Below are 23,985 nucleotides of genomic sequence, written 5' to 3' on the forward strand. Positions count from 1 at the left end.
GTCAGAATAATCAGATTGCATGTGTAAGACTTGTATAATTCGTTTATTGCTTCCATGCATCTTCTGTCTGTAGGTAAATTTGTTGCTGTTATTTCAAAGCTTGGAATCAGTATTTCACTTGCCTTTAGGTTATATTTCAAGTGCTTTTGCAGTGCAGTGATGAACTCTCCCTGTTCCAGCAATTTAGATCACTTGTCCTGTAGATATTACTGCTTGAGAAATGGTTTGTTTCTGGTAGTTTTGTTTTGTATTCTTACCATGCCATTATATGTCTAGAAAAAAATTGCTAGCAATTTTTACTAAGCACATTTTACTTAGTGTAACAGAGACAGTTTGCTCCAATGTGATCATTCTGAATCTAACGTAACGCCCAGATACACTGTAAATGACATAGGCATTGACATTTACATGTGTACTGTCATGCAAAACCATTTCCTGCTACGCTGGATATAATACAATAACTGAATGAAAAAAACACTCTGGATTCGTGATACCATTTTTCAAGCCATGGTCAGCGTACATAAAGGTTCTTCAGGATAAACCTCATCAGTGCAGAGTAATGGATTTCAAATTCTGTATTCTTACCTAGTGCTTTTCAGCAAATTGCACTTCCAAGTCTTACAGGCAGTTAGATTCCTTGGAAAGAACTCAGCTTGCCCAGTGTCCCACCTCTTCCATGAGAGGGCAGGAATGAACAGAAATACAAATACTGCAAGTCTGAAATGCAGAAACCTGTGAGCCGGATAAGCCAAAAGCTCAGACTACCACTCTGCCATGTTGTATTTCATAGCTCAAAATGTTCCAGCTGTGTTTAAGATACAGTGTCTTTTCTCCACTCTGATAATCCAGGCCATGCAAAAGTCAGGCATATAAAAGGTTATGTCTAACTCACATACACAACAACTTATACTCAGACTCCTCATCGATACATGAATTTTAAATACGACAGGAGCAAGAAATAAATCAGAAACTCAAACATATTCCCCATTTTTAAACTGTTTCAAGAGCAAACATCTAAAGCTTTAAGGATTCAAGATATGAGTAATGGGATATGAAGCTCTAGGTCATTGGTACAAATTCGCCCCTGATCAATGACATCCAGGAATTACTGCCAGCTGAAACTATTTGATGGCCAATAATAATTCCTAGTTTCAGTCAAGATTCTAATGAGCTATAGTCCTCATAAAAAATTACCATCATAATGAACTACAAGACTTACAGAAAGCTCAAGGACTGTGTGGCTTACAGTCTAAACTACTGTTCTGAAAGTACTGCACTATCTGCCAAATGGAGGACTGGATCTATCTGCACTGTTTCCCCGCTAAAGGAAGATGCTAGCATGTACACTGACTGTCTGCAGCCAGGTACATCACAGCATGTAGCCTTAACAGTTCAATTTAGGAGGAGTTATCTATCTACTATTTATATAGTTAAGAGAAAAGCTTCTTTAGACAGCAACTCAAATGGAATAAATTGAGCTCTGCTCTGAATTTTGAATTGTTTTGTGTGAGAGCTTCCTCCCCATGAATCATGCAAGGAACTACTAAATTTAGGCATGTGACATTAGGTGATGAGAGTACTTCATTTACTTTCTGACACAGAACATAGCATTGGTGTGCTGCTGAATCCCACAGAAGCGAGGAAGCAGAGGACTACACATGCTCAGCCATTCAGAACCAGTAAAATTATTGTCAGAGTGGAAGTGGACTATTCTCAGTAAATATATACCACAGTTAAAAAGCTTTTTTAAAATCTTAGATGGATGCTTGAGTAAATCAGCATACTGTGCTAAACTATGGGATAATTTCTATTATTGATACATACAAGGCAGCCTTGGAAATTTTCAGAAATACTGATTTCGGCTGACTTAAGGTTCTACTGTTGTGTGGTTTTTTTTTTGTTTGTTTGTTTGTTTTGTTTTTTTTTTTTTTTTTTTTTTTTTGTTATCTGAAAGTGATTTAATTTGATATTCTAAATTTCTAATAAAATTCATCCAAGCCAGTTTAAATATTCCTTCTCCGAATTCCCAAAGCAAACTCTACCTCGAGTTACCTCAATTACAGCAGCACTTAAACATTTTCTGTATTTGCATTTTTGTTATCCTGTAAAACATGCAATAGGCTGAAGGCTTCTGAGAAGTGGATGATTGCACTGATCTCCTCAAAGAGCTTGTGTTTTAAGGGAAAATAAAGACTAGCCAACAGAAATCTCTTTCAAAGCTCCACAGAACAACTTGTCTTTTGCTCTCTTCCAGCTTAAAGCAGAGGAGTGTCAAACAATTCTTCTTGCAGATAGAAAATAGAGACAACTCCACCTATCTGAAGATAGTCATTAAATAGTAAAAACAAAAAGAGACAAATTCAGAAAACAATTCAGCCCAACACAATTTTGAATATTTAAGATCCCAACTTTTAATGCGATCCCCTCTTTTCACTAACTAGCTAGCAGACCTCTACCAGCAACTAGCAGAAAGCAACAGTTTCTACTAGGTGTCAAAAATGGGACAATAAATCAGGGCCTAGTGTGTAATTATGAATATTGTGATTATTGGAATATACATAACCAACACCCATGTGGTACAATTTTCCAAGCTGGACAATAGCCAATCCAGAGCCCCATCTAAGCATTTATAATTACAAGCATGCAGGAAGAGACCACTGAATTCAGCAACCTCAGCAGAAATTGATATAAATATGCTCAAGAGTGAAAATGCCCTTTTACAAGTGCTAGCCTGTTGTTTCTGGCAGCCCTGCATGATGCAGGACACAGGAGCACCAATAGCCTTCAGTTACCCTGGCCTTCAAGATGTAGAAGAGACACTGAGCACATTTCACGTGTAGAACACTCAGTTTTTCTGAGGAAGGTGAAGACAGGGCGGAGGAGACAGGGCTTTCTCCAGTTACCCTTTATGCTCATGTAGTTTGGCCACAAAGTTATATGCCTGATTTGCACATTAGCTTGCTTTCCCTAGCTTACTATAGGATCAATTAGATGTTAAGAAAATAAAAATAATTATTTTAATAGAATATTCAAAAACTTATTTTTACTAGCCTTTAAATTTATTCTTTACTTTTTCATCACCAAACAAGCATACGACTGTCACCAGAAGCAAAATAACTCAGTATGTGTACAAGTGGCAGACAACAACTTTCATCTCCAGCTCACATCGTGTTCCCCAGGTAAAAACTGCAGCCAGCACACGGGCTACAGAATTCTATTCCTTGTAACTACTGCGTATCAGACATAAGAACCCACTCAAGGACAGTTTACATAGAAAGATAAGAGACCTGGATCATCATGATTTGGGCATCAATGCCACCTTGAGTGGGACATCAGTGATTTCAGTTCCACATTCTCCCTCTTCCTCCTTGGCAGTAACCAACTCATTTTTGACCTCTGAGATTGTCAGTCCCTGCCATCAATTAAAACAGCAAGAAAACAGCAAATAATACTGTCAAGGGAATCCATAACCAGAACAACAAACACTTGTCTAGCCATACAACTTACACATGTCATTTTGGAAATCTTTAACTTTCTACAGCAATTTCAAAATAGCTCTTCGTTAAAATTTGAAAAACAGCACTGTGGAGTACAGAGTAATTTGTCAGCACTTTTATTGTTTATGTGTCTTCGGGGTGTATGATGGAAAGGCAAGGTTTCTTGGACAGGAAGAAAATGGATGAATTCATCCTTAGTGAATTAATACATGGGCTTTACACTTCATTTCTAAGATGCTGTTCCAGTAAAAAATCATACAGAGGATTTTTTAAAAGGAAAAGAAATGACCCAATGCAAAACACTTTGAGTAGGGTTTGTGTGTTTTAACAGTTGTGTGGACGCATTTTACAAAAATTATCTCAAAAGATCTGGAGAAGAATATGAAGCCATGGAAAGCATATTCCCATGTGAACGTGAGCAATGACTGTCAAATAGACAGCTGAGATAATTCTTATTTTTTATTTGCTAAACAGCAGACAGAACAGCCCAGATCCTGCTGATACTTTTAATAATGTCAAAGCCACAATGTGTTTCAACACAATAGAACAGCCTTCACCAGAAACAACCACAAACCCAAATGCCAGTCTGAAAAAATGCTCTAAACATGATTAGTGCCACGGCAGTGTCATCTGCAGTGGTAACACACTGACAAGGGACTGCTGTAAAGCTATTTTATCCCGAGCTATCTTTCTGCTCAAAAATGTAACAGACATTTTGCAACCTTAACTCCATCTGAGGGGGACGGCACCCCACAAGGCTCCTTGGAAGGTCTCACATGATCTACTGTACTACTGTATCCTGATGCAACCCTAGCATTACTTCATTCAGATGAAAATTCTCAAAATTTCCCAGAACCCCACATCTGGTATCTATATACATATCAGGTATTATGTACTTGATCATCTCCTGTTCAGTTTCTCATTCATTTCTTGCAAAAATACATGCTTTGCATAGGCACTTACAACTGCATGAGCCCACTGAGGTATTTCATGTTCTCGTGATGCATCATATGAATGTAAGGAGTCTGTTCTATATAAAATACAACCAAGCTTGCATACAAAATACACATTTTTGCATGTCTCATGCCATTTTCCTATCTATCATGCATACATACAAGTATGTTATCTGCATGACAAATTCAGTGTTTGAGAACTGCAGTCAGGCCTGTCCTGGTATACGTAATGAATTTTCTGTCTCTGATATTTTATGGCATCATATGGCACTTTGGTAAGAGATAACACGGGTATTATTAACTTCAGTAATTTTTAGCCTAATTCTTAAGTAAACAGTACAGAATTACAGAACAGTAACTCCATTTTTTTAGTTAACTTTAATAAAGAAATGTTGTGTCAGTTAATAAACTGCTTATGAAGCAGAAGAACTGAAAAAGCAAAATGAGATCCAGTGAACACCAACTAAACCACGAGTTTGTCACAGCAAAACCTCTCTCTCTTTGCCTCACTCTAACTCACACAGCTGATGTTTCAGATGAACACACAAAAGCATCACATCAGGGAGCCATCTGTAAGGTATCTCAGCCTAACAAAAACCTTATTGGAATAATCATTTTAATAATTTCATAGTATCTTATCATGAACAAGTTGACTCTTACACCAGGTTTGTGTTGAACAGTTTTAAGCATCTGACTGACACGTCTGCTTGCCCTGGGCACTTCCTCCAGGCAGCAAAAGACAATATGAAAAGTTGGGGACTGATCCAGTTCAAGTCAAATCAGCACTGGCTATATCTATCTCTCTTTTCTACTATACACAAAGGTGAGACTCTGATTCGATCAGGCATATCAAAGTTGAATGCCTTTAGGTTAGGTAGGATGAATCTGGACTGTTTGTTAGTCCATTTGGAAGGCTGCAGGGCTCCTAGGTGAAAGTGGCAATAAAATGAGAAAACTAACTTCTCAGTTCCCTGTTCTGTGCACCAGGAATCTCTTGCTAAGCTTAGAAGATCCAAATCAGTAATCCTATTAGCGCAGATACATCCTGAAAGTATAAGGGGACTTTGCAAATAAACTGGAGGAAATAAATGCCAAGAACAGGTCTAAAAGAAGCAAAAGCCAATGGTTCCAGCAGCAGGACATTTCTGCTAGCTTGGTCATTCCCATCAGACTTGGGACTGGTCCCTGATCCAAACTGCTCAAAACAGTTCAAAGAAGCTTTCTTCTATACCTGCTCTTTTACCCAAATAGACTTCCATCAGCAGTCTTGGGAGACTGCCAACTCACAGAATATATTTAAACATTTTCCATTTACTGAAATGTCACCTCCTTCATTAGACACAGGTGAGTGTCTCTGTCCTTTCACTGTCTTTCTATGTCACCTGCCAATGACTTTTTGTTCAAGACTATAGAAACACCGTATTCGGTCTCCTCAATCTCTGCTTTTAGCTTAAGTTAATGCCCACATTTGTAACCAAATTAAGAAGCATTACTTGAGAGATAAGGCAAATTTACAGCTATCTTTCAAAACCATGCAGCACTCTCTTCAGCCACTGCTCAGATCTGAAGATCTGAAATCCTCCCATCTCTTCACTTTGTGAGCACAGCGTCTGGAGCAAGGCATCTGTTTCTGCAAACTACTAAAATCAGAACAGAAAAGAGTCCTGAGTCCCATCATATTGAAAAGTATGGCAAAGAAATCTATCTATCTCCAAGGGGAGCCAAATTTAGTACTGGTAGAGCATGTGATATTCACAAATTACCTCACTGGAACACACAACCTCATACAAGCACATACAATGGAATGACTGAAGAAGAAGTAATGATGGAAAATTAGTGATACACTTCTTTAGAAAAAAGTTCCAAGTACAAATTTTCTTAATACATACACCAAGAAAAAAAAAAAAAAAGACAATTTCAGTAAGAGGTTTACTAAAGTAGAGTTGAGAAACATGTATTTTTTGAAAAGTTTAGAACTCCAGTGCAAAAAGTATTAAAATTACTTTCTTTTATAATTTTAATAACAATGTCTGATTTGTCAAAATAACAGTAAAAACTCTATAAATATCTGTTCAGGGATTATTCCGACTGCATGAAAAACTCTAGTGGAGAAATGACACAGAATATAGAACTGTCATCACACATTTGCATATAAAAGGCTGTTTAAAACTGATAGGCACATAAACAGAAAATACATGCTATAAAATTAGTCATTTTAAGCATGGATCTTTAAATAAAACAGGCAGAGTACTTTCATTTTAGCTAACTCATTCTAAAGATGAATCACAATAATGGTGTAGCATCTAGGAACACATTTTCTCCAGTTTTGTATAGGTATAATAGTTTGATTATTGCAATGTTTGACCATATCCTCTTTACTTACCTTAAAATATTTTACATATTACTTCAATAATGTATTTTTGTTAAGCATGTAGCTACATATTTATTAAATAAAAGTATTATTTTTCCTTTCACAAGAAGATGAGAACTGTGATTTACTACATATTGGAGACTGATAGAAAAACACATATAGCACCCCCATGGCTACCTAAAAGTATGCAAATTTTTGAAGTTCTTATGATGCAACATTTGCAGAGAAATGAGAAGCTCTAACAAGCTCACCAAGAGACAACATTGTTTTGGGCCTCCAAGACCTTTCATTCAGAAACAGAAGCTGCAAACTTCAAGCTGAGTCCCATACAGAACAAACACTGAATTTAAATTAGTGCACACCACAAAAAAAGGATATTGGAAAAACAAAGAAACAAACATAAAACAAACAAAAAAGCAATTCTATGTTCCCTTCCAATCATAACTGAGCACATGGACAAGAGCCAAATCCACAGTGGTGATCTGCATTCTAGAGTCCGGCTGGTCTGAAGTGTTGGTTAACTGACAAAAATTTTGTCTTTTCTCTTATTTGTTTCACTTTGGGTAACTACTGGCTCCATACTCACTGGATTAGGAAGTACACAGACATATGTGAATAATATGAATCTGTACTAACTTGTATTTGCCTCTCGTTTTTTATGTAAAATTGGGAATTTCCAAAGAAACTACTAAGAGATTGTCCAAATAAAATTCAGATTTTTATTCTGAGAGTAAAAGATGTAGCTTCTTTGTTTTGAATTACTCATAAAAACAAACCAAACAAGCCTATGTACACTAAACAAGCATATAGGAATAATTACTGTAACCACTGATTAGCTATCTAATTTGAATTTCATTTCATGAAAAGAAATAAGGTAAAATAAAAATACTTCTTCTGAAAAGCATTATTATGCTAACTGCAGGACAAAATGACAGAGAACATTTTGGCAAGTGAGCAAACTCAATCCGTCTTCAAAAGCAGAATAAATTGTTTCATTTGTGACAGATGTTTGCCCAAAACAGCTTTGCAAACTTCAAGCAAGGGAGATTCCACAACACCTCCAGCTATTCCAATGCTCTGCTTTGCTTACTTTCCAGAATTTACTTGACATCTGATTTCCTTTGCGTCAATTAAAGACAATTATTGTTTGTAGACATGTCCTTACTAGTATGAAAATCTCATGATTATGCATGATGCAATTTACTGTCAAAATGAACACTCTGTAATAGTAAAGACAAATAATTTTCAATGCTACTCTGCTATTAAATTCTGGCTAAATATTAAATAAAGTTTCATCCTCTATTTTTATGCCTGACTGTAACTATCTCAGAAACATAAGAAATTATCTATTTCTACCTAAAGATCAGATCCACCTCTGAAAACAGTACGGAGTTGAAATTGGCATTGGCTTTGCTACCAAGAGCAACAGTAACAACAACTGGTTGCCATAGAGTTGCCACAGCAAATGAAGCAGAAAGTCTGGAAGTATTTCTTTAAATACACTATCACCTGCATTATTGTTTTGACTGAAGGCAGTGTTACAGTTTGCTTGTACACACACAATACTCATCATAAGAGAAAAATTAAGTATTGCTGTTTACGATTTACCAGAGCTTCCACAGCTCTTCAAATCTAGAAGACACTGAGATCTGCCTTTAAATTGAAATGAATGACTGAAAGATTATTTTCCTTCCAGAAAGCAATTTTCAGAGCTACAGTTTCAGAAACCAAAAATAGAAACACAGCTAATGTGCTACAGAATTGTTTCCCTCTTGCTCACAAATGCCGAAAAATAGTCCAATTCAAAGCTATAAAAAATTAGAAATAATCAAGACCATGAAAAGGAACTTCTTTGATCCACAAGCAATTCTAAATGGCTAAAAATATTGTTATTTTTTCATATGCAGATTTTCTTTTCCTTTACAATCAAAATTTTAGAACAGAAAATTATAAAGTACTAGTGAGGAAATTTCAAAATGAAAGTTTTGTTTTGAGATGAAACTCATATTGACATTATCCATCTTCAGCAGATTCGTATTAAAAATGTGATGAAAAATGTCAAAATGTTTCATTTTTGTCAGAATCTTTTTTTTTTTTTTTAAATATAAAATTAATGGAATAAATTCCAGACTGTTTTAGCAGTGAGAAGTAATAATTAAAAGGACTGTAAATGTTAATAAAGCTCTGGTATTTGCTGTCTGACCAACTGTATTGATGCTGTTAAAATATTTCAGTTTTTTTGTTACTCTGGCTTTCCAGAGGGATAGTTCCTTACTTTGGCAAACCCTACAGAGGCCAAAATATCAGTTTACAAAACTTGTAAAGAAACTCCAGCTTATTTCATTTGAGGAGTGTCATGTGCATTCACATCACGTTGCATGTCACAAGGGCTAGAAGGAATTTTAAAGAGAAGAAAATAAGAGTGAATGGTCAACTCAGAGATTTAAAACAAGAGTTGAGGACAATTACCTAACTTGTTAATGACGGCTATCTTTATTTTCTCTATAAACCTAATGAAGGCTATACAAATATTAAACAGTGGTAACAAACATAAGGAAATTAAAGCAAAATTTACCTAAAGAAGGAAGGAAAATGCATTTAGCCCATGTGGGTAATTAGAGAAGGAGCCATTTTGTTGGAACACTCACGTTTAGAGAGCTGCTGAAGGAGTTAGGAGTTAGATGTGCATGCACACATCCCTCTATCTGTCTCTTTCTTCTCAGTAGTTATGACCCAGTCATCACTGGGAGTTTCTGAATGGCAAACTCATTAAAGAGGCTAAAGCCATATTCTCACTAAGTTTTGCTTCACATAAGACATACTGAAGTAATTTTTAAGGCAAATCAATTTTGAAGGAAATCAAAGCATATCTCCCAATTTAAGATGGAAAGGTAGAGAGAAATGAATGATTATTATCTCTCCATTACTTTGCAGGTGATTACATGATGCATGGTTTTTGGAAATGAACTCAGAGGGAGCTCCGGGTGCACAGACCTTTGACAAAACAATCTCCCTAACTCCCATCTTACGCTGACCATGTGGACTTCTCTGAGCATGGAACATTAAAAAGAAGATTCCAGGCTATAAAACATTACATTTGCAGTAAGGTATACTGCAGGGATGCACTTCAGTTCCTTATTAAATGTCTAAAATTTCTCTGCCTTCTATACACAGGATGCAGACAATTACAAAGAACCATCACTAGGTACCTTTGTTACTTCAATTCCACTACAAAACCCTCAGAGATAGTTTACACTTTTTACTGTGGAGCACAAATGCCTCTTTCTTGCACTAACCAGACATTTGGAAACATGACTGTCCAAAAATTCCTAGAAGTCTAAAGTTTGTATCACATACAAAGTAAGTAATGTTGTATCTGTTCAGTGAAATGGATTACCAGATCTGGATTTCTGAGCACCTGGCTTTTGAGTATCTTAAAACATCAGGCTTTTCATATCATACAACCTCTAAGCATGCTACCCCACACTCTCTTTGACATATATTTTCACATTGCTTTCTGCTGTATTTCACAGTCTTTGTTTAACACACTGAAGTGCTAAATAATGAGATATTGAAGCCTCACTGTTACACTCAGCCAAATGTTAAGCATGCTATATATTACAGCAAAAAAACAAACAAACAAACAAAAAAAACACAACAAAGTTTGGGTCTCTCTGCACAGCTCAAAAATAATTGCAAGAGCAAAATAAATAATAAAAACAGGAAATAAAACACATTTTAGCTGTCCATTATCTTGGGAATATTGTTTTAACAAGACATATAGAATCACATTATCATTCTATTATTTCAATAAGCTTGATGTTGTTACAAGACCGAGACAGTTATCAAAGCAGAGGATCATTCTCCTACAGAAGGATCATATCACTTAATGGGATGGAGATGTCACATAAACTACAGTGACAAATAGATAGCAAAATACAGGACTGAGCTTGTAGCAGTAATGATTTTATGTTAGCATACATGGCTACATCAACATAACTGATATTTGACATGAATATAGATATACCTGTTTTTGAAACTGATACCATTATAGTACTTATTCCACAAAATCCCTCACAAATTCATCTTTTATTGTATTCTCACACGCTTTTAAAATGTGTGCATTTTTCCTATTGTCTGTGGTTTCAGTGATCTGTCATTGACTCAGACGTAATGATGAGTTTAAGAAAACCTTCTTTTGAAATTAATTGAACATTTATGGTAAATATTATAAAACTTTTATCATTGAGGACATTCAGTTCTCAAGGTTTGCAAGTTTTTAACTTGTGTACTCAAAGAAATCTGAGGAATTATTCTTCATGGCCCAGTACATTCCTGCTGTTTCTTAGTAACTAAGAACCAAACAAACATTTCTTACATCATACAGTTTTAGTAAAAAAGAGTAGGTTCTGGACATGCAATTTATTTTACAACTTGCTTTCTGGGTGCGGCTAACACAGTGACCACCATCCCACCTACGCTGCAAACTGAAGTTTAAGAAATACTGAGATTTGAGACATTCACAAACTGCTTTCTCTACACATTTTACCTTCAGCCCTACTGCATCCTGCTATAGACGATTTGGTGTCACATTCATTATGAAGATATTAAAATAAAATGCATAGTTGCAAGAAGATCTGAGTTTTGATAATTTTGGAGCTGGCTCTGGTTTTGCAGGTAAAACAAGACTGCCCCTTACATATCTCTGGATGACATGTTTGTAAGAGGGATGGATGGAGGCAGCTTCACTTCTGCTAGCTTTAGCTACTGCACATATGTTGCTTTCTTTTCATGTAGTTCATTACAGACACACCCTATGAAACCACATTAAGAGCGCAGGCTGCATTTGAACAACCACCTGAGACCATATAAAGATACAATTTTAACTACAGTGCTACCAGGCAACCACAACCTATCCATGTAAAGAAAAACATAAGACTTTAAAGTGTGTCATGCATAGTTATGTTTACGAACAAATAAAAGATGGAAGGGTGGGGTGGTTATTCAACAGGTCAGAGAAGTCACATTATTCTCAAATGGTGAATCCAGGCAAAGGTCAATTCAGGAATAAATGCCAAACAATACCTACATTCAGGTATCTCTTCTAGGTTACTACTAAATGCCAGCTTCATAAGGCTATCAGCACACATGACACAATTTTCCAAATGGATAATCTTATTTTTATTTTCTTCTGTTTGAATTAGGATCATAGAGCAGTCACTATTTCAGCAACATAACAGCTGCTGAAAAAACACCGATTTCAACAGTACCTGCTAAATTTCTTATTGCTCAGAAATCCACACCGCAGAGATACCCATCCTTCTTTATCCCATAGTTCTGGAAGTTGTTACCCAGACATTATATGTGATGCATAAACTTTCCCAGCTTCAACAGCAGACTTAGGCAATAGCTAAATCTGGGGGATGGATTACTATGATCTGACTTGAAGCAGAACTGAAATGGTAAAGCTGATTGAAGAAGATAAACCTTTTACTGGAAATATATTTTCTGAATTCTCCAATATTTCACCTTTAGCGTTAGCCAAAATAAGATTATATGACCAAAGACTTCGTATTACTTCTTCCTTTGCAGATTATCATGTTTGATCATGAAAACTACTGCAAGCTGTAACAGCTAAAACGAAATTTGCATGGCCATCTCACTGGTATTTCCATGCACATGATCAGTCTGATCCTGTGATGTTTGAAAACCAAGGAGTACCATTTGGTTGTTTCACTGCTACTTGCAGACAATTCTGCTACTTGGCACAAAATAGAAGTGTTGCCAGGAACGTGTCTAAACCCTGAGTGAAAAACAAAGTTCCCAAAGTGAATGTGAGGGACAGAAACTATAGAAATGATGAAAAAATTCACTTACATTTATCCAAGATGTCTGTCGCTATTAGTGTTGAAACTCTGCTATGGGCTGAGGTCACAAGACCCTGTAAGCTGAAATAGAGAAGCTTCAGCTGAGGGTAACTGAAGCTGCAGCACATTAAAATACATATTAGGGTTATAGATACTGATTGAAGTTTTAATTTCTTGATCTATTTTTCCCGAGGCAAGAAAAGTGACCTCTATTTTTTGGTCATTTTTCAATCCTGGAGGGAAGCGACTTTCAGTATTATGAGTATCACCTACCTCATTAAAAGTGTTTATGTATGTTATATACAGTAGATTGTATGATAGTATGATGCTTCCACTGGCATGAGTTTGGAGTTGCCACATTATTCACAGATGGGGAAACCATATGTGATTTATGCAGATTCTCCCAAACAAAACTAGAATAAAACCCTTCTACATCATCACATCGTCATGTATGTAGCAAATGTATATAAAAGACAATCTAGTTTAAAATCTTTAAAATGTGTTAAAATTCATCACAGAGCTTTTTTTCATTAATTTGCTTTTTAATTAAAACTTAAGTCTGGGGAGTCTGATAACTTTCACATAGAATAAACTTAGAAATACTAGAATAACTTTAAAATTATTTCTGAATGCATCTTAGTACTATAGTTTGAAAATCTATTGCATCTTATTGTCCTAGGGCTTAAATCAAGTGTGTGATCTACAAGGCAGGTGGAATCTTCTCTTAACCTGTGATATAAAGATCCTACTGCTAGCTTCAGCGCAATGCAGAATTTGTCACTAATTCTGGATTGAATGTTCCCCCTTCTGGCTCACATTTCACTGTATTTTTGGGAAGAGAACTGACATGTAAGAGCTAAAAAAAATAGGAGAAAACAGAAAATACTACCCTAGGAAATTAGTGCTAAGAACGGAGTTCAGAACAACAGAAGGAAACAGACTGGTAAATTCAGCAAAAAAAGTGCATTACAAACAGCACTGCCGTTTATTATTTGTACTTGCATTGCATATGACATCTGCTAATGTAAATATGTACTGAGAATCACAGAATCATAGAACAGCCCAGTTTGGAAGGGACCTCAAAAGACCACCAGGTCCAGCCATTCATGGGAAAAGCAAGCCTAGATGAGATTATCTAGCACCCTGTCCAATTGCATCTTGAAAATCTCAAGTGATGGGGGTCCTACCAGATCTCTGGGGAGGCCATTCCCAGGAATGATTGTTTATACTTAAAAAGTTTATTTTTCATATGAAGACAAAATCCCTCCCTGTGCAGTGATACTTGTTGCCCTTTGTCCTCTCCCTGTGGCTTCCAGTGAAAAGAGAGCCTCTGTACATACGCATGTATAAGCAAACACATGCAATGAGCAAACAGATTTTTAGACTGTAGGCAAATCTCTATCTGATAATAAGAAAAACAATTCCAAGAGCAGAAGGAATGCAATGAAATCCAAACTACAGACATTCTGAGTTAGACAAATAACAAGAAAAGCACAGAATAGTGTATACAGACGAGGGAATTCCGAGATAGCAAAAGTAAAGTGAAGGGTAGAATCTCTGGGCAAGGTTAAAAAACAAAATCTGGCATCACATCATATGGATATTTATTTGATTTCTTGTGCAATTGTAATGAGATTGATAATAGGTGAATATACAGCAGATAAAAACTAAGAAATTCAGGGAACTGTTCCATGCTATAGACACATATATATTTTTAATAACTCAAGAATCCATCAGAATCCTACCAAAAAAGGCAGTCAAAAATATCATTCAAAAGATCAGCAAAGAAGATAATGTGATTCTAAAAATATCAGTTATGGATGAAAAAATAAGCAAAACTTTCCTGCCAAACAAACAAACAAACAAAAACAATGTTGCATTTTATTTTCTTTTAAAATAATAAAAAAAATAGAAAAATATAGCAGATATGAGACTAACTCAGCAGAACAGGAGAAGTGGTGGCTAAAGTATCCATAACACTAAGCACAGATCTGAGAACTAGTCTGAAGTTTCATGAATGCACGTAAGGTCAAACTGAATGACTATTTTCCAGTCTTGATGGGATAGGATAGATGCCACGTTGCCATATACCAGCTGGAATTAGTTGCTCTCCTTCCCCATATGAGAAACATTAACAAAAAATAACAAATTGAAGTTGAATTTATTATTCTCACCACGACTGGTCTAACAATTTATTCAATCTAAACACTGTATGTTAGATGATGTAGAATGTAGTCTGATACGCTCAATGTGGGAAGAGGAAAAGCTCTATCGACAGTGAGCTCATGTTGTTTCATAAGCAGTAATTTATTAGGAAGGAAAGAAAAAAAAAAAGAGACAATGGGACATTGCTATGTCCAACACATAAAGCCCATGCTAAAGATAGTACATCTGAGTTTGAGGTTAACTATATAATCAAATGATAAAAGTAGGAATTTCTGTGGCCCATTTTATTAAATCCCAATTAGATATCCAAATCTATCTCTTAAAAGTGTGTTGACTATGCACTGACAGCAATGTGTTGACCGGAAGTGTCTTGTTTACGAATGGTGACGAGGCTCTCAAGCCTAACTGTTACAGTGAAAGGCTGAGAATGGTGTAACCATCGAATGCTCGGTGAAATAAATCCCCCTTCCAACACACCAATTAACAACTATTATGTGCCCTGTGCAGTCACTTGTATTTATGTTAAACAGATGTAAAAACAGACTACTCTGTATTGACTTCATAAATTCAGCCTGCATCAGATAGAAGCGATGCCCTAAATCTTACTCCAGATGAACAGCAAAAGAAAAACAGCATTCACTTTAGCTTTCATTCAAATATGAATGAAGAACGCTGTTGAAAGCCTCAATCATTTCATTCCATCGCAGGACAAACACACCTCACAGCCAAATACCCTATACCGTACCTGAAGAAACAAACAACCCTCAAATTCCTCTCCCTCCCTTCAGTTTTGAAGAAAAACTCTCTCAGGAATAAAAAGAAAGAAAATTTTACAACCTACACATGTCCACACACACACCAATACAGACAGAGGAAACAGCCAAGGAAATTTAGGTACTAACACGCATGTTAAAAAAAACTATTGAAAAAATCTGACACTTCGGGAAGTCAGATACTCACCAGACTGACTCTTATAGCCATAGCTACATAATTCATGTTTTGAATATAGTTCTGTAAGTAGCAAATATTAAATACATGCTTTATATTGTGTAATAGTTCAGTACAAACTTTTCAAATATTATATACCCTTCAGATACACACAGATTATGAGATTAGGTGTGACAGTAAGTCTGGCCTCGTTAGAGATACACATGACAAACTTAGCCAGCCAGCAAAGGTAACAATCACCATTTTGATAATCAATTTCAGAATTGAATTGAATTTCCAGAAATGACTTGAATGAAAATTAGTTCACAGAAGGATGGGGATTGTTACAGTATTTTACATTAATTACTTGGACAAAAATGAAATAAGATACAATTTTAAAGAAGAAAACTATATTATTTTGTAAATATTTACAGATTAATTTGAATTTATCAACTACTGAAATTAATCAAAAAGCAGGCAGCACCTCACGCAACTCAGTGATCACCATAAATCCAGACATTGTATCAGATTTCATCACACAGAGGTCATATTTTAAATGAAGTTAGAATTTGTTATGCATTATTCATCCATCTGAAAATATTACATGTTGGGACAACTTTTTATAGTTTATTACCATAGCACATTACAAAATGCATTTGCAAAATAAATGTTTAACCGATGATTCTATGACAAGTTGTTTCAAAGCATATTATAAGATGCAAATACTGTTAAAGTACGCATGCATGTTTAATGCATGAATTACAGTCATCAGACGTGGTATAAATTGTCACAAAATTTAACAAATGATAATAAGATATTTATAAATGGCATCTAAACATAAAATGAGCACTGAGAAGTAAATGGTACTAAAATAAATCCTCGTATGAGGGCTCTTTTTTCTTTGTCTCTTCCTGCAGAACAAACCAAGTTAGGTGATTTCATGGCTTGGATTCCTCTAAGCAATGTCCAAGATAAACTCTTCTCAGTAAGCTTCCAAGGCAGCCAGAAACTTCAGTCTTCAAAAGCTTTCCAGAATAAAATCACGGATGGCTATCTATCAGCTAGACTGCACGGATTAGCTTTAACAGTGCTTTCAAACTGTTTCTTATGAAGAATTAAACTGTGCTGGATAAATCTGAGTGCTTACTTCTGCAAACAAATTATCTGAGGAGGCAAACTGTTGAAACTCTTCATGACAGTTCTTTGCTCATCAGAAAAATCAACTTCAACACAGTAGAGAAGAAAGAGCCTTATCTTCCAAATACTGCTCATTTGATCAGCAATATTCAGTTTACATACACTGATCTATACGAGCCTTTTATTACTACTATTTAAAATTTAACACCATGAAGAAAAATGTTGATGAGAGAAATGGTATTTACGGTTTTTGCATTTGTGCATAACAGAGAGCTGTCATCAGGATACTTCTTAGTCAATTACAGAAACTAATTGGTCTGCTTGAAGGAGAAATTTATATCCATCCCATCTGTAGGAGTCAGACTGAGAGGCTGACAAGATCCTGAAAATAAAGAACAGTCCTCACTTCCAAATTCAGATGACTGGAAAAAAGAACAACAGACTGAATGAGTGAGAACGAGGGTGACTGAAGAGAGACACCACAGTCACGTCCTGTCAGCTTTTGTGCAGTGATTTGCGAGTATGTGAAATCATTCATAATTACAATACAGAACTTTAATGATTTCACTGTAACTAAGTAATGTTATAAACCTACTTTAAATCTGCCAGGTTTCAGTTCCTGAAAAAGTTGATCTCCAACTTCTGAAGCATTGTCAGAGAGCCTTAGCTGGATCTGAGATGTCTGATCCTGCGATAGGAATGTTGACATTGTTCTCTTTCTTAATTTTCTCTGAAGTTAAACAAGATTAGGTACTGAAGCAGGACCTCAGTGCAGTAAAAAAAGGAAGTAAAGTAAAAATTTTGAGAGAATGTGCAAGAAAAAAAATTAAACAGCTTTTAAAATAAACTAGACAAATTCATAGACGAGAAAACTCTATTTCATGCTTTTGAAAAGGAAGTATTCTGAAGCTTCACACTGCTTGGAGAATGTAAAAGGGAAGGACCTCAACTTTTTATCCTGCCTTGTCATTCCACCTTCCCCAGCCTATGTACACACCTGGGTTGGGCAGTCGCACAGACATGTTGCAGGAGCTGGTTCAGCATCACTGCTCTTGTACTCTGTGGGACTTAAACAACATATTCAGAAGCCTGGATGAGGTGCTATGAGATGTGGCATCTCAGAGGATGCACACATTATTTGCATGAAGTTTACACTGTATCTAGCTTACGTGAGAGTGCTCTTTGAGGGAAGCACAGATGAATGCACATCTGAGGAACCTGCCTAAGGAAGGCTCTTACCTTCTGATCTGCGGTGCTGCAAAACACTTTCAGTTGCTCATTATATAGTTCCATTTGGGAGAAGAAAAAAGATACTGGCACTCTAAAAACAAAATTATTTATTTTCCAAATAGTTCATAACAAAGACCAGCTTTGCATTTTCAAGCCTTCTTTTTTTTGGTACCTGTGGTAACTGTTTTCAGTGTTACACTTCATCATAAAAAGGACCTCAAAGATCATCTAGTTTCAATCCCCCTGCTATGTGCAGGATCGCCAGCCACTAGAACAGGCTGCCCAGAGCCACATCCAGCCTGGCCTTGAATGCCTGCAGGCATGGGGCATCCACAACCTCTTTGGGCAACCTGTTCCAGTGTGTCACCACCCTCTGTGTGAGGAACTTCCTGCTAATATCTAATCTAAACCTCCTGTCTCAGTTTAAAACCATTCCCCCTTGTCCTATCACTATCCACCTCTACAGGGCATATTCCCCTTTTAAAAAAAATCAGTCATGTTTATACAACTAATACAGCAAAGCCTGGGTTGGGAAAACTCAAAAACCACCTTTCTATTTTCCTTATTCCTCCAAGCCATCTTGCTCAGCAAAGCATCCAGTAAACTTCTGGCTGACTACTTATTTTTCCTTAAAACCCCTTGTGTGCAAGGTCCCGCAGAAAACAATCATTTCTTCAGCTTTTTCAAGTATAAAGGAACGCAGCAAGCTGGTAAAGAAAACAGGCTCTGAAGTCAATCTTCAGCCATTCCTGTGTAAATGTCTTGCTTATTAAAGATGTGACCATTCTGGTAGAATGCTCAGCACATGGATAAAAGTAGCTGTCTCATAGTTAAAGTGAAGGTCAAGAGGACACTGCTTGGAAGTGTGGAAAATGCTATGCAGGACACTCCCCATCCTTCCTGCAACGGCATTGCTCCTTGCTTTATTGACACTGCTGGGTACTGTTTAACCTGCCTTGTAAACGTGAACAAGTTTCAGCTGGTTAAAAAAAACAAAACAACAGAGATCAAAAACACAAGAAAGAAAGTGTCCTACAGTAAAGCGAGATGGTAAAAAGATGAATGTAATAAGAAAATTTGTAATAAATAGTATCTCCTTATCATATGTTATTTTTTTCTTCCGATACTTACATGACAAATGCTTCAAAAACTAACATACTTTGCAAGTATGCTTAATATGGGAAGCAGTCTTACTGCTACCTTCAGCTGTTGTGCAATTTCAAATGCAGGAAATGATTAATGACAAACAAACAGTAACTTTCTACATACATTTCCACAGCTGCCATTACAGCTTTCTTTGTCTATCTCTGTGGCAGAATGATTCAACAGAAACAAAGAAGCCACTGATTTATAGACAAATTAAGCCAATTTCAACACACTCTAGACAAGCCGAATATCCTAAGTCCTAAAGGACTATATTTATTAACGAGAATTATTCTTATGTGGATAAATACTTAACAGGCTTTAAAAAAAGCTGAAATCTGATGAGAATATGCCTTCTTTCAAAAATTAACACCTTGTTTTTTTTTTATCTTGATTTAATTTTTTCCCTAATCTTCTTTACAATTATTTATGCTCTTTTAAATAAGTTTTCCTTTTTTCATGATGCACTTGGCAGTTTATGCTGGTCACACATGTTAGGAAAAGGCCCACTACTCTTAACGTGTTTTCCCGTACAGTTTCAAGGCTTCAGATAACTGCACAAAAGGCATCAAAGAAGTTCAACTGAAAATGTGCCACATCCATGACAAGCAGAGACACTACAGCGAGCTCTGCCTGTAGTTTGGCATATTTATGGATGGTATAGGCACTCTATTTTGCACGAAATCTTTCATTCTAGAAAAATTCAACATTTTGTATTCAATTTCCAGAAATCCTGCTTTTGCGTACTTGCATGTGGCTTTACGTGCAGCTTCTGCTATATTTTTTGTTCTATTGGTAGTTTGTGAGTTTCTCACCCAGAGATTTATTAACGAGTTCTAGTAAGAAATGTATGGATAGTCACAATTTCTAGAGCATGGAAGGGAGAATGGTCCAAAGATCTACAGGACACCTCTAAAATGGTCCAAAGATCTACAGGATCATCCCCCTGCTACTCAGATCTGGTGAGGCCACACCTGGAGTACTGTGTTCAGTTTTGGGCTCCTCATTACAAGACACTGAGGCCCTGAAACGTGTACAGAGAAGGGTAACAAAGCTGGTAAAGGCTCTGGAGCACAAGTCTTATGGGATTGTTCAGTCTGGAGAAGAGAAAGCTCAAGGAAGACCTTACTGCTTCCTACAACTAGCTGAAAGGAGACTGTGGTGAAGCTGTTGGGGTCGCAGAATCACCCAGAATCATAGAATCAAAGGGGTTGGAAGAGATCTCAAAAGATCATTAAGTCCAACCCCCAGGGACAACCTCTCTTCTCGTGTAACTAGCGCTATGATGAGAGGGAATGGCTTGAAGTTGTGCCAGGGAAGATTCAGGTTGGCTATTAGGAAAAAATTCTCTGAAAGAATAGTAAGGTACGGGCTGCCCAGGGAGGTGGTGGAGTCACTGTCTCTGGAGATATTCAAGAAATGTTTAGATATGGCATTAAGGGACCTGGTTTAGAGGGGAAAATATTGGTGACAGGTGGACGGGTGGACTAGATGATCTTGGAGGTCTTTTCCAACCTTTGTGTTTCTATGATCCTAAAGAGTGTCCTCGATGGTACGAGTTGGGTGTTTAGTAAACTTGAGAGATTTGTGTAGCTGAATAAATTTTATTTGAATAAGGAAGTGTTTCAGATTTAAAAAGTATGACATCCTAAAATCAGAGTCAGTCCAAGGAAAGGAGCTGGTTAAAGAAATTCAGTGAGACTTCCTATCAAGGTCTGACAAAAAAATGCTATATTGTCATGAAAACAACAGATTATTCATGGAAATCGCAAAGCACTGTTGTGGTTTTCTCAAAGAACAGGACAGTGGTAGGGGATTTAGAGAGTGACGTTTTAATCTCTATCCTTAATGTCCCTCCTGATCTGATCATCACAGGGTTGCTATGGACTGCATCCAAATGATCTTGGCATTCATCTTTCAGGGTCCTGACCTAGCCTATCCGCAATTAGTCTGATGAAATTTACACATTCTTTAGACAGGAACAGAAGACCTTCTGTGGAGTAAAGCTCCAGTTTACGCATAAACACTGGCTACTGTAGTCCCAGGATACAAAGAAAATAAAAGAAACAAAACAGAAGCAAAGAATCAGTATCTGGAGAGTCTGTGATATGATTTCCACTTTAAAGAGGTCAATCAAAAAATATCTTCATAGGCACGGACTCCAAGCCTAGAGAGACAGAATGGGAAACTTGGGGTATGACTGGAAGTCCCATGCTTTCATGCACTAAAAAAGAATCCCAAGAAAACATCAATTTAGGCAACTGAACAGGACACATTTTTGGCAGGAATTGTGCAGACTCCAAAGCAACTGATCCAAGAAGAAGAGATTCAGCTCATCAAATGTTAAGAGTTTTCTATGCAGTAACAAAGAGATGGCAAGTGCTACAGTGCTCCAGAAATACGAATAACGAAGACTAATAATGTCTACAATCAGGAAACAAACAAAACAGAAAGAACTGAGAGATCAAGTCTAAAGCAGAAGAAAGCACTATGAAAATAAGCAAAACATGAAAAAAGCCTCTACGGATAATTCACAAAAATGTTCCCATATATATGCATATATTAAAAAGATCACTCATTTATCTGTACAAATACAGATTTCCATACTTTAGGTAATTGATTTGGGTAAATAACCTGCTAACATGTTCTTTAGGAACTAAAGATCCATCAGTTTTTAAAATGGCAAGTTTGTTTTATCTGCTCAAGATTTAGGGAACAAAGAAATTTCACAAACATTATGGGGAAATCTTTTTCTTCCTGAAGTAAGAAATTATCAGCATTATTAATAATTTCTATTAATATTTTTTATAAACAATCTAAATATCATTTCCAATTACAACATATTTTACATACTAAAAATATTACCCTGGTTTTGAAATAATAGCTTGCTGATAAAAACTATTACGTATAGCAGACTCACACAGATATATATGAATGGGGATGAAACCACATTCCCCTGTGGCTTTCAAAGTACAGCTTTACTAGGAGTTACACACAGACACAATATACGGCCTGAAATAGTGGGAGTGCATAATGGAAGTATCTGTGGAGACACAGAAAAAAAGAAATGATCCTTCTTCAGGCAATTGAACGGTATTTTTATATTAAAATGAAACATCCCAAATTCAGCATAATTTCATGAGATCATACTTCAAACTAAAAATGGTATTATGATATTTTGTCAGCACACTTCTCAATTTTCATATATCTAGGATTATGTTTCCTTGTTTCAATTGTACTGTACAGTGAGAAAGGATTTCTGCGTCTGCTCACAAGAAGACAGTGTGTTCCTTCTCACATCCTGTCATTAAACTAATTTTTAACAATCAGTGCAAACAGTGAAATTATCAATGTAAGCAGTTAATGTACGGACAATGCAAGTCCCTCAAAACGTATTGTATTAACCAATACTGTCTTTCTTCTACCACCATGACATTCACTACTTGCCATTCCACATTCCTCTGGATGGCCACAAAGTCACCTCAAATCCTGATAAGGCTAAATAAGTTTTCGGGTCAACTTGAAATTTTGACATATACCATATAATTCAGGCCTTTTTCCAGATCATTAATAAATATATTAAACAATGCCTTCTAATGTACAGGTCAGTGGCAGACAGAAATGTTAACCTTTTGCCATTCTGAAAATTGACAATTTATTCCCACTCTATCTTCTGTCTCTTTGCGTGTTTCCAACTTATGAGGGAACTTTAACCCAGAACTATTCAGTTATTTTAATAATCTCTTGAAAAAGACTGTGTCAAAGGCATTTTGAATGTCCTTGTGAATCATATCCCTTGATATTACTTTAAAAACAAATTTATTTTGGAGATCAAGAATACTGGAATTCTCAGTAATTCAGCAGAGATGTGCGTGCTCTGCAAAGTCAGTAAACTTTGAGGCCAGCGAAGACGACCACAATTTGTCTCCCAGAAAGGTCAGAGCACCAAAAACTTCCAGCTGAATCAGTAATGCAGAAAAATTAATTATAAGGCCTTACTTTATCCTGTTAGAATGCAGCACTTCAGTGCACATGGTAAGTCACAAAGGCTGATGAAAGACTCTAGAGGCAGCAGCAGCAGCATGGACAGTACCACAGATGTGTGAAGGCTCCCACATAGCTGACCAGGAACAAACTATAGGCACTCCACAAACACAGTGTTAAATAACTGTCCTGTATAAGACAAATGATGACAGTGACAGACTGATAGGAAATACCTGTCATGATAGAAGGCAATATATGTGGCTAAGCCTTCTATACATCAACTGGAGAAGTCTGAATGATTGACTTGGAGGAGGATAATGAGGTACCCTGCAATCATTACAGACAGCACAGGAGAAAGTACAATAGGGCTTATCTGAAAATCTAAAAGTAGGAAATTAATGGCTCATTTTTTTTCTACTTTATGAAGAATAATAGGTATCATGAAGTCAGTCTGTGAAGGATTATAAAACTAAAAACAAACTGCCTGTACTTGATGCTTTGAAGGGGAACTGGGGAAAGATACAGAGAGAGATGTTAGGGAAATAATCTGTGCAGAACAGTGGCAGCGAGGAGACAAGATGACATTTGTCATGTGCTGAAAAGAGGCCAGCTGTAGTAACTGAAATGTGGAGAACCTGTATGAGAGTTTCGGCTTTGTACACAGCTTGAGAATCTGTACCTTACTATGGATGTGGGGACTAAAAATGATA

The 23,985-nt window shown here is 36.5% G+C and overlaps 1 protein-coding gene across 18 annotated transcripts in view; it reads right to left on the bottom strand.

Annotated features, from left to right (window-relative positions):
- The window catches only part of FOXP2 (forkhead box P2), a 414,481-nt gene that overhangs the window by 73,618 nt on the left and 316,878 nt on the right, over nucleotides 1-23,985 (bottom strand). The window contains exon 2 of one of the 18 annotated variants that reach the window (XM_090137460.1): nucleotides 12,699-12,769. The exons of the other annotated variants lie outside the window; for them this stretch is intronic. The gene's annotated coding sequence lies outside the window, so the exon portion shown is untranslated. The remainder of the gene's footprint in view (nucleotides 1-12,698; nucleotides 12,770-23,985) is intronic. 18 annotated transcript variants of the gene reach the window in all.

Source organism: Phasianus colchicus, chromosome 1, assembly GCF_987193195.1.
Source record: "Phasianus colchicus chromosome 1, bPhaCol1.hap1.1, whole genome shotgun sequence".
Classification (NCBI taxonomy): Eukaryota; Metazoa; Chordata; class Aves; order Galliformes; family Phasianidae; genus Phasianus; species Phasianus colchicus.